This window comes from Schistocerca cancellata, chromosome 6 (assembly GCF_023864275.1).
Source record: "Schistocerca cancellata isolate TAMUIC-IGC-003103 chromosome 6, iqSchCanc2.1, whole genome shotgun sequence".
NCBI classification, from domain to species: domain Eukaryota; kingdom Metazoa; phylum Arthropoda; class Insecta; order Orthoptera; family Acrididae; genus Schistocerca; species Schistocerca cancellata.
The window spans coordinates 154,137,263-154,149,454 of NC_064631.1; the positions used below are offsets into that span (position 1 = coordinate 154,137,263).

The 12,192-nt window shown below is 45.9% G+C and overlaps 1 non-coding gene and 1 pseudogene across 1 annotated transcript; both read right to left on the reverse strand.

The window, feature by feature from the left end:
• Nucleotides 1-1,249: 1,249 nt before the first annotated feature.
• On the reverse strand, nt 1,250-1,367 carry LOC126089959 (5S ribosomal RNA; annotated as a pseudogene).
• A 798-nt stretch (nt 1,368-2,165) lies between these two features.
• Trnat-ugu (transfer RNA threonine (anticodon UGU)) lies at nt 2,166-2,240 on the reverse strand. Its single transcript has one exon. It is a non-coding gene; the product is annotated as a tRNA-Thr (tRNA).
• Between the last annotated feature and the right edge of the window lie 9,952 nt (nt 2,241-12,192).

Below are 12,192 nucleotides of genomic sequence, written 5' to 3' on the forward strand. Positions count from 1 at the left end.
TATCTGACAAGAAGGCACCACCACCACCCCGTTTCTTTTCCCAGCTGCTCTATATTGCACTTCTTATTGGACCGTTCATTGATTCTATTTTGCTTTTCTTTTCACAGTTCAGCGCAACTTCATCATATTTTCATGCTTGATCTGTGCTCAGTCTTTGAAGGGCTGTCCACTGGCCTCTAACCACCAGATATGAGGGGGGGGGGGCGATGAGGAGTTTCCCTCTTTAGCAGTAACTCAGTTTTCTTTTGCTTTAGAAAGGAAAATGTGATGGCCGTGACCATGTTGAAAAAATAACTCCGCTTATAATTACAGTGATCGGTTTGAGTCGGAGGGGAACGGGGTGACTAGATGGGAGGTTAGCACCCTATTCCTCCCGGACACAATTCCAGTGCGTCCCTTCTGTCGCTGAGAGGGGGGGTTCCGCGACTACGACCCGTAAACGGAGCTGACATCCCACTCTGCAGTGGTGTATACGGTGCCGCCTGCGCTGATGAATCCATTCTCTGCGTTGCTCTGTCAATTACAGGGGCACCGCCACGGGAGAGAGCATTCGCGGAATTTCGACAGCTGCGGCGGAGAGGGATGGCGCATTGTTTAAGGCAACGCATTTGTATTCGGAAGGAGTGGGATGCAAATCTGCTAAATGATTCTGATTTAGGTATCCGTTGTTTCCGTAGCTTGCAATCAAAAATGGTTCAAATGGCTCTGAGGTCATCAGTCCCCTAGAACGTAGAACTAGTTAAACCTAACTAGCCTAAGGACATCACATACATCCATGCCCGAGGCAGGATTCGAACCTGCGACCGTAGCGGTCGCGCGGTTCCAAACTGAAGCGCCTAGAACCTCTCGGCCACACCGGCCGGCACCTTACAATCGGTTTGCTTTACAATCAGTCAGATTTAGATGTTTTTTTTTGCATTTGCAGTCCTTTTATTTTTCATTTCTGTTCTTTATTTTCGTCCGTGTTTCCCGGAACTGCGTTGGAAAATGAAATGGATCTGTTGTTTGGATCATATGCACTGTCCTACAACTAAACGTAACTCCGTGCGAACAGGCCTTTGAAAGTCCAAGGGCACCGACCGGCCGCCGTGTCATCCTCAGCCCACAGGCGTCACTGGATGCGGATATGGAGGGGCATGTGGTCAGCACACCTCTCTCCCGGCCGTATGTCAGTTTACGAAACCGGAGCCGCTACTTCTCAACCCAGTAGCTCCTCAGTTTGCCTCACAACGGCTGAGTGCACCCCGCTTGCCAACAGCGCTCGGCAGACAGGATGGTCACCCATCCGAGTGCTAGCCCAGCGCGACAGCGCTTAACTTCAGTGATCTGACGGGAACCGGTGTTACCACTGCGGCAAGGCCGTTGGCATACACACTGTCCAGCCACACTGATGTGACCACCTGTCAGAAACCTAAATAACCATATTCTGCAGCGCGGAATGCTGCGAGACGCGCAAGAGGAGTGTCACTCAGGTTCTGGAAGGTACCGGCAGGAATGTGGGGCAATGCCGACTTCAGTGCCGTGGCGAGCTGCGTTAGGTTTCTCGGTAGACAATCCATGGCGCGAAGCCCGATCGAGGTGGCTCTTCAGTGTATAAGGGATTTTATTGTCACGATATTGGTAATTTAGTATTACTACCTTAAATAAAAGACACTTACGTGCAAATTTGCCCAGTATGTGATTATCAAACTCATGCCATTTTACAGGAAATATATTCACAGCTGCGAATATGAACCATATTCGGCTATATGTTGGAATGATGACAATGAAAATTTGTACCGGACTGGGATTCGAACCTAGATTTACCACTTAACGCGAGCGGCTAACGCTTCGGCCATCCGTGAACGAATTACGGGCAGACCCAAACATCCATATGTTGTCATCCAAGTGTCACAAGCTATACTCATGTATTACGTATATTCCCGTCCAGGAAGGACATATTTATTGAGTGAAATGATAATTAAATCAAGACCCTAAGCTGTCTACAGGTGTTGATATAAATCAACGGAGACAGTTGAAAACTGCCTCGTGATGACTGGGTGTTGTGTGATGTCCTTAGGTTAGTTAGGTTTAAGTAGTTCTAAGTTCTAGGGGACTGATGACCATAGATGTTAAGTCCCATAGTTCTCAGAGCCATTTGAACCATTTGAACAGTTGAAAATGTGTGCCCCGACCGGGACTCGAACCCGGGATCTCCTGCTTACATGGCAGACGCTCTATCCATCTGAGCCACCGAGGGCACAGAGGTTAGTGCGACTGTAGGGATTTATCCCTTGCACGCTCCCCGTGAGAACCACATTCCCAACTTAATGTCCACACACTACATTCGTAGTGCGCCTGCCCATTACACTCATTACTCGCGGCAGACAATCTTACCGAGTCCCGTAAGAGTTCGGGAAATGCTTCCAGCACAGAAGAAGATCAATGACCAGTTAGCCTTAACTAACATGTCCGAAAGAACAGATATCATGTTCATATATTTATTGAGAGTCGACGGCCTGGTATTGGCGAATAAATACGAAATAGTTGTGCCTGTGTTATTAAGAAGTTCGATGCACTCTTCCTTCGGAGATGCGTATACGCAACGTACGACTGCACATTGTGACACATCGACGACGACATTTGAAACGTCGGGTCTGGCCGTGATTCGTGTTTCGATGGGGGGAACGGTTAATGCGACCGTTCGCGTAAGGCGCAAACTCCAAGTTCGAGTCCCATTTCGGCACGAATTTTCACTGTCGTCATTCCAGTATGTAGCGGAAGGTGGCTCATATTCCCATCAGCGAACACATTTCCTGTACTTCTTGCCGTCTCTAGCCGCTGCAATGCCTGTTTCTTCGGAAATGTATGCTTGTCCGTAGGAACACTGCATTGTATTTCTTAATATTCTATTTCGTAATCACGCCATTTTCTTGCACTCGGACGTGTTCAGGCGCAACTGCTATCAGACAGAGACCAGGGTTGGCATAGTTATAATTCCTACAAAGCTTAAATCTTTCCGTTCTTTCGATCTAAATGCCGATGGATTCATTTTTCGGCTTATGAAGGAAGGTGTAAAGGTTAGCATTTAGCGTGCTGTCGACTTCATTACTAACGAAGTTCAGGGAATCCACGGAAACCCCCAACACGAATGGTTGGCCGGCATTTTGAAGATTGCTCCTTCCGAATACAGAACGAGCATAGTGACTTAGCAGTCTTTCAAATTTTTTTTTATGGAATGTATGGAAATTTTGAAAACAGCGCCTTCCGAATACCACGCACATGGAGCACAGAGCTGCTAGAATGCGTTTTTGAATGACGCGGCGAGTTCAGTATCTGTGCTGTCTCTCTATTGCGCTCCGACGGTGATTAACACCGCGCAGCGGTGTAATTGCACGCTGGCACGAAATGGCGTGGGCGTCGAAACTGGAGGAACGCGAACGTTGGAATTGAGACCGGGGTGCGAACGCAAGGGTGAAGCTGTTCGCAACGTGTGGGTGTGGGGGGGCGCTTTGTTTCTCGCCGCCAGGGTTAATTATTGGACACGCAGGGGGCGCCAATGACGGAGCCTGGTCGGGGCGTGGCGTGAGAACCTCCCCCCCCCTTCCCCCCGTCCCCCCCTTTCCTCCCCCTCACGGGCGTGAGAATCCTGAACCAGGGCGGCACGCGAACGGACGATTACTCGCAGTTGCTGCCTTTGTTCTGCCACTCTGTTTATAGCCGATGCTAATTGCTGCCGCCATAACGCACGCGCGCGCACGCGTATTCTTTGCGCCGGGGGGGGGGGGGGGGGGGGGGCAGACCGTGAGAAACAGTTGCCTCGCGCAGCGTGGCGTATAAACTGTGCCCTCTAATAGCGCCGCAATCAATCCTCGCTCTGTATCGTCGAGTTACGATCGGCCTATTCCCGCTCGAGGAGCTGGGATCCTTTGTGTGATCCAGACGCGACTGTGTTCAGCTCCGCTTTGTACGAGTTGGCCCGTTAACGATTCTGTTTATATGCTGTTCCTGCCTCCAGTTTCAGTACAGCGATGTTTAGGCACGGAAAGTAAGCACGACGGTTCTTTAGCAGGCCGGAGAACGTCGCCCTGCGAATCGCTACACAATCACCGATCGTGTGAAAATCAGATTTCTCTGTTTACGAGTTACAAGGAGGTGTGTTTGCTGAGCTCAGGTTGATTCTGCGTTTCTTGATTTCCGTACACTTCTGCGCTATGAAAAAGTGGAGAGCAAGCGCGAAAACAAGGCCAAAAGATTAAAATATGATTTACAACAAACTGGTACAAATACGACTGGCGTTGAATAAGTAATGCAACACATTTTTTTTTCTCAGCCAGTTTCGACTGAATAAGTGCGGAATTTGTTGTGGGACATCGTGAAATATTCCTGCTTCAGCACCTATAGTTTGATGGGGTTCCGATACGTGGCAGAGCTATACGTAGCCTTCCACATGGCGTCTGTAACGCATGTGTGTTCCAAGCAGAGAGCTGTCGTTGAGTTTTGGTTTCTTTTCTTTTTTTTGCGGAAAACCAGAGCATCGCAGATATTCACAGGCACTAGCGGTATGTCTACAGACACCTACCAGTGAACAAAAGCACAACTAATCGTTCGGGCGAGGCGCCTGTCATCATCGCTAGGTCGCACAAACCTGCCCGATCTCCCGCCTGTTGGAAGGCCGCTCACAGCTGTGTCGCCTGCTGTGTTGGAACGTGCGGACACTCTCATTCGAAGTAATCAACGTATCACAATCAAACTCATCGTTGCTCAACTGAAAAATGGTTCCAATGGCTCTGAGCACTATGGGACTTAACTGCTGAGGTCATCAGTCGCCTGGGACTTAGAACTACTTAAGCCTAACTAACCCAAGGACATCACACACATCCATGCCCGAGGCAGGATTCGAACCTGCGACCGTAGCGGTCGCGCGGTTCCAGACTGAAGCGCCTAGAACCACTCGGCCACAACGACCGGCTCTCTTTAACTGAAAGCAGCTCTTTAAGGAAATGTATCACTCAGTTTAGAATAATCAAATAAAAGTATTTTATAAAAGTCTAAAATGGTGGCTGCAAAATGGCGTGTGTTATTTGCTCGAAAAAGGGTAAACATCATAGAAAATCCAAAAATCTATTAAATTACATCTGTGTGTAGTCTCTCTGGTGTATGTTGTTGCAATCTCTCTGGTGTATGTCGTTGCCTCATTTCTTCTGTTGCTCTAAATTTAGGATGTTGACTGCTACTATGGAAGTTCGAAGTTGAGCTGGCTATTATTCTGTAATTGACATTGGCGTTTATAACGAGGGACAGCGGTATTGTGCCAGCCTTTATTTTTCTCAAATAAACGTCGATTTTCCTTGAAACTACTTACCAGTCCAGGTAACTATGATGGAGATCTACAGCAATCACGCGCCCTTCTCTTCTCCAAAATAGACCACAGAGGCTCAATAATACTGAGATCTGGTGATGGGGGCTGTCAGGGGAAATGTTACAGTTCATCCCTGTCCTCACAAAACAAGTCCTGGAACATGCGAGCTGTGTGAACGGAGGCTCTGCCATCTTGGAACGCAGCATCGCCATCAGGGGAACAAATATTGTTCCTTGGGTTGGGCCTCATCAGCCAAAATGGGCATATAATCCTTGGCAGTATGCGATCTTGCAGGTTACTCATGGGTCCCATGGAATACCACGATATCGTGCAATTCCTTGATGGCTGCCCAGATCACCGAAGTCCGAATGCCCGCCATGTTTCACCCTTGGGACGTAAATCGGCCAGGAGCTTGTAACAGTGTGGAACAACACAAATGTGGCCAAATGACTTTCTTCCATTCCTCCGAAGTCCATGTTTTATGGCTTTGCCGCCACATTTTCCTGTTACGGCGTTTGCATCACTGATCAGTGGTTTTTGAATATCAGCTCACCGTGCAATTGCCTGCTTATGGCGTTCCGTTCGTGTTCTTTTCTATATCTACATCTACACTCCGCAAGCCAACCAACGGTGTGTGGCGGAGGGCACTTTACGTGCCGCTGTCATTACCTCCCTTTCCTGTTCCAGTCGCGTATGGCTCGCGGGAAGAATGACTGCCGGAAGGCCTCCGTGCGCGCTCGAATCTCTCTAATTTTACATTCGTGACCTCCTCGGGAGGTATAAGTAGGGGGAAGCCATATGTTCGATACCTCATCCAGAAACGCACCCTCTCGAAACCAGGACAGCAAGCTACACCGCGATGCAGAGCGCCTCTCTTGCAGAGTCTGCCACTTGAGTTTGCTAAACATCTCCGTAACGCTATCAGGCTTACCAAATAACCCTGTGACGAAACGCACCGCTCTTCTTTCGATCTTCTCTATCTCCTCCGTCAACCCGATCTGGTACGGATCCCACACTGATGAGCAATACTCAAGTATCGGTCGAACGAGTGTTTTGTAAGCCACCTCCTTTGTTGATGGGCTACATTATCCAAGGACTCTCCAAATGAATCTCAACCTGGCACCCGCCTTACCAACAATTATTTTTATATGATCATTCCACTTCAAATCGTTCCGTACGCATACTCCCAGATATTTTACAGAAGTAACTGCTACCAGTGTTTGTTCCGCTATCATATAATCATACAATAAATGATCCTTCTTTCTTAGTATTCGCAATACATTACATTTGTCTATGTTAAGGGTCAGTTGCCACTCCCTGCACCAAGTGCCTATCCGCTGCAGATCTTCCTGCATTTCGCTGCAATTTTCTAATGCTGCAACTTGTCTGTATACTACAGCATCATCCGCGAAAAGCCACATGGAACTTCCGACACTATCTACTATGTCATTATAAGCAATGGTCCCATAACACTCCCCTGTCGCACGCAGTGGTTACTTTAACGTCTGTAGACGTCTGTCCATTGAGAACAACATGCTGTGTTCTGGTTACTAAAAACTCTTCAATCCAGCCACACAGCTGGTCTCATACTCCGTAGGCTCTTGCTTTGTTTACCAGGCGACACTGCGGAACTGTATGGAACGCCTTCTGGAAGTCAAGGAAAATAGCATCTACCTGGGAGCCTGTATCTAAAATTTTCTGGGTCTCAAGAACAAATAAAGCGAGTTGGGTCTCACACGATCGCTGTTGCGGGAATCCATGTTGATTCCTACAGAGTAGATTATGGGTTTCCAGAAATGAAATGATACGCGAGCAAAAAACTTTTGGCGCTGACAGGGTTCGTGTGAGCGAATTCTATTCTGCAGTGACTTTTCCGGCTTTCGTCCTCTTACATTTCCTCACGACCCTCTTCGATGACCGTCTGTCATCACTCGACGCACACTTTCGTCCGCGTTGTGACTTAGCATATAACGTTCCTCAGCTTTCCCTGAACGTGGTACAAATCTGCGATACGGTGCCTTTTGAAACACCAAATACTTCGGCTACCTTGTTTACAAAAGCACCGACCATACGAGCACCAACAACTTGTGCACGTTCGAATTCACTGAGCTCCGACATAAGGGGGAGGGGGGGGGGGGGGACTTGATGAAAAACACACACTATTTCAAAAATGCACCAAATCCACAGTTTTGGAGATATGGCAATGAAATTTTGTGCCACGCTCTACATGAAAGTAACACATTTACATATAAAATCCTTTGATTGTATATATTCCAATTTTTAAATGAAATTTGAAGTTTTATTTTCAAAAAATAATGTATGTTCCTCTTTCTCAGAAAGTATTCAAGAGATTTCTGCAAAAATGTCTCTGTTTCATCTCTCTACATGTTGTAAGCTTCTCTTATGAGGTTTTTGGAATAAGTCAAATAGGAAATTTTCATAATTTTTTAATTAAATTCCACAAGTACAATTTTAAATTCATGCAGAATTCCAAGCACTTTGCCCCATATTTCAGCTTGCAATCAGAATTGCAAAATTTTCTCTTGAAACAACGTTTATTAGGTTTACAGAAATATGTGTACAAAATTTCATAATTCCAGCATTCATAGAATGTGAGGAAAAGGTACATAAACTTTAAAAACAAACTTTTCGAGAAACGCAATTTGCAGTTGACGCAATTTGCAGTTGAACTTAACTTTTTCCTTATGTCACTTCTTCAGAAGGCACCACATTTGTACTCTGGGTCGCCTTTCCCTTCAAGGCTTCTTTTCTGGTTTCTTGTTGTCTGTCTTCTTTCCTTCACCAGGTCTTCAACTGACTTTTCAGCTGCAGAGACGCGCTGTAAATCTATTTTTCTCAGGATGTCTTGAGTAAAATTTCTTATCTTGAAGCCCGTTCTCTCTGATACCTTCATCCTCCCGACGTTCTCATCATTAAATACAATAACTGCATCATAAGTTGCAATTCTGACACCTGTAGCAGATGCAAATGTTTACTTTCAAAAACAGTCTTGATAAAAATTTATTTATTACAGTGACCGGTTTCAACCACTACTGTGGTCATCTTCAGACCAATGAGTAAGAACCTCCTCCTGCTGGAGAATAGGAGAGAGAGTAGTGATTCTCCAGCAGAAGGAGGCTCTTACTCATTGGTGTGAAGATGACCACAGTAGTGGTTGAAACCGGTCACTGTAATAAATAAATTTTTATCAAGACTGTTTTTTATAGTAAATATTTGTAATAAATTGATCACTGTCACTCCCATAATGTATTCAAAAGATGCAAATGTGTTTTTAGGGCATTGTTTCCAAATGAGTGAATTTAGAGATTGGATTTTGGGTTCTGCCATGAACACACTTTTTGAGAAGTGCAGGATCGGCCAGAAACCTGTAAGTGGGCTTGACAAGATCCAGGGTACAGTTCGGAAGCCTCTCCTTGTGAATGTAGTGGCTGTTATCCCTCTGAGCTTGGCGTGGCAGGGAGGCTGCGTCACATTTTTAATTAATTTTCAGGCACTTCGGATGCGATTTCAACATTGAAACTTTGGGAACTTATTTTCCATGAGTTGTATTAATAAATAAAAAATAATTTTTGGTTAATTTCATCAACGTCCCCGCATAATGCACTCACAGCTGCGCAGGGCCCTGTTCTGGCCACAACTCGCACTTGCAACGCTTTGTGGACACTGCAGAAATGCCGCTCGTGTTCAGAAACAACACCGCAACCTCCAGGCTCGGCAAGCAACTGCGTTTATGTTGAAGCATGCGTTCTTCACGCTGTTTCCATATTCTTGTCCAATCCCTCTATCCGCCACTATGACCCGTGGCCCTTTGCAAGGTACCTCACTTCACATGTGCTTTAAATGCAGTTCTCTTCGCCGTATTCGCTCTGAAACTGATTGAGATGGATCTGCAGTCACGGATAGCAGCAAATCCTATCGCGTTTGTAACTGATTGCCATTGACAAGGAGTGAGACACGTCTGCAGCGGCTTTCAGTTTGAATCTTTTGAAGATCAATGTTCTTACGCCGTTGTACACGGCTGGGGTGGTACACCATTCGTTGGAGACAGCTTGGACAGTCCAACAAATCGGGCAACTTCATTCACTTTGTTGCCATGGGCAAGTTCAAAACGACAGTTGCTTTTCGCCATTCTGTCAAGTCTCCACATATCGAACCACCTTGCTACGATGATGCCATACAGCTGACTGGCAAATTCACGCTACTTCACTGTCATTACTTACATCAGCGGTGCAGGGTGACATTACCGCCTGCTACAAGTTGTACATCTACTTACCAGTGAGTAAGGAGGTGACTAATATTTTTTCCTGCGAGGTTAAATAAAAGAAAGGAGATGCCGCTTCTCACCCCTACGTGAAGGGCTTGTTAATAAAAGAGGACTTAAGTGGTGTATGGTAGCCTTCCAGGTCAATTCACATTGAGTGGCAGAAAGTGGAAGAAAAATACCCTGGGGTTGGCCCGCTCCTCCCTGATAGACCACAACTTGAGGCTGCTTCGACTGGAAAGGGCACCTCCTGGATGATAGCCATTTCGGGCGGGCGGAAAGAAGGTCCGGCGATTCCCATTTCGGACACGTACCTCGGTCATTGAAAGATTTATTAGTTGGTTCGGCGCCGCGGCAGAAGCAAGTCTTTTTTTTTCCCCCCCGAGAGGCCGCGCAGTATTTCCTTCGTGGGCTTCGAAGGCAACAGAGTTTGATCGGCTGGGAGTGGATCGCGGCGCTCGGATTATGACGTAAGCCCGTCTCTCGCGGCCGCGCCGACATGTAATCATGGCCGCTGATTGGATTTTTCTCCGGGCTCCCGCGCCTTCTTCAGCCTACACCTCCAAATGCGGGGCGCATCTCCAACGAAAAGTTTGTCAGGACGATTTCTGGTGTAATAATACCACTGGAAATTTATCCTGAATCGTTCAGAAACATTGTTTCGTGCAATATTTCTCTGCGGTCTGGGACTGATGTTCTCTCTCGCCTGATTGATTACGAACATAGCTATTAGAAACGGCTCTGCTTAATCCATAGCGATACATTGATAAGAAATGCGGGAGCACATCTACAGTAGGGTATATAGCTCTGCACGTTTTAAAACCAGCATCTTCCAAACAGGTTTTAAAACCAGCATCTTCCAAACCTTTGGATAAGCAATATTGGTCATGACGACTCTACATTCCGTTCTTGACCTCCGAAAGATAGCCGCCGGATTTCTTTTTATAGGGTTACTTGAAAGACCTTATGTGTGTGTCGCCTCTGCTGAAAACTATTCCAGAAGTCAGAATGCCGATTTCTAACGCGCTCGCGTTGATGTCTCCACATATGCTTCAGAATATATGATATGAAATGCGTTATTGCTTAGATGTAGGCCGTGTGCCGCGCGGGGTTAGCCGAGCGGTCTCGGGCGCTGCAGTCATGGACTGTGCGGGTGGTCCCGGCGGAGGTTCGAGTCCTCCCTCGGGCATGGGTGTGTGTGTTTGTCCTTTGGCTAATTTAGGTTAAGCAGTGTGTAAGCTTAGGGACTGATGACCTTAGCAGTTAAGTCCCATAAGATTTCACACACACACACACACACACACACACACACACACACACACACACATATATATATATATATATATATATATATATATATATATATATATATATATGCCGTGTGACCAAGAGGAATCATGCAGAACGGCTATAAAGTGTGAAAAAGATTTTAAACTTTCCTCTTCATTTTCTGTAATTCTCATCCATGTATCGCCATGCATTGGTTATAGCCGTTTGTAATCGCATATTCATTTTTAAGTGGCCTATATATACGAAGTTTCCGCACGAAATCTTATAATACCTTAAATACTTTTTCAGTAGTATATTTAAGGTTGATAGTGTAATCTTTGGTAGTTTCATAATGAATCTTATGATCAAGTTACCAGAGAATACAGGGTGTCCCAAGAAGAATGGTCAGGATCCAGGGATATGACAGGAACGATCATTCGAAGCTAAAAATCTAGTACACATGCTTCTAAAGTGCATACCTTAAGAGCATATGACCTCTTATTCAGCAGAACAGATGTGATTCATAGTAGCGAACTTGAACTCTTATTTTCTAAGGTATGCACTTTACTGCCCATGATTACTCGACATGTTTTTCTTGTTTTGGTCGATACTACCATCTCTCAAAATAGGGAAAGCAAAGAGCTTGCAGTGGAAGATGTTTGTTTCACAGAGTCAACGATGAAGTATTCATAGCTCTTACGGTATGCATTTTAGATCTCATGTTTACTAGACTTTTTTTGCTTCGAAGGATTGTTCTTGTCATATCTATAAATATCGGCTATTCTTCCTGGGACAGCCTCTATATGCGCTTGGTAGCCATTTGGTGTTACCTGTGTTCTTGTGCTGTTGCGAGACCTGAACAATGAAAGCTAGTGACGAGAGCCGGACTGATGCTTTTTGGACGAAGTGTTGGCGGAAGACGTTACACGTATCATGGACGAACAGAAGAACCAATGCTTCCATTATAGAAGAACCTAATGTCACAGGAGGTTTATCCTCCTGTGTCAGTCAAAGACATTTCCAGTTACTTGGGCGGATTTTGAAAAGAGGAGGGAATAAGTTAGTAAAGACCACGTTGCAAGGAAAAATCAAAACCAGAAGAGCACGAGGAAGAGTACCAAGTAGATGGTTAGATCAAGCGAAGAAGATTACCGGCCTGCATTTTTGCATCATATTAAGAAGAGCCGAAGATCGGTGTGGTTGGAGACGTCTAGTCGAAGTAACTAACTTACGAGATGAATGAAGAAATTAGGTCATGACACTCAGGAATGACTAAACCGACTGGTGACAATGACCAGAT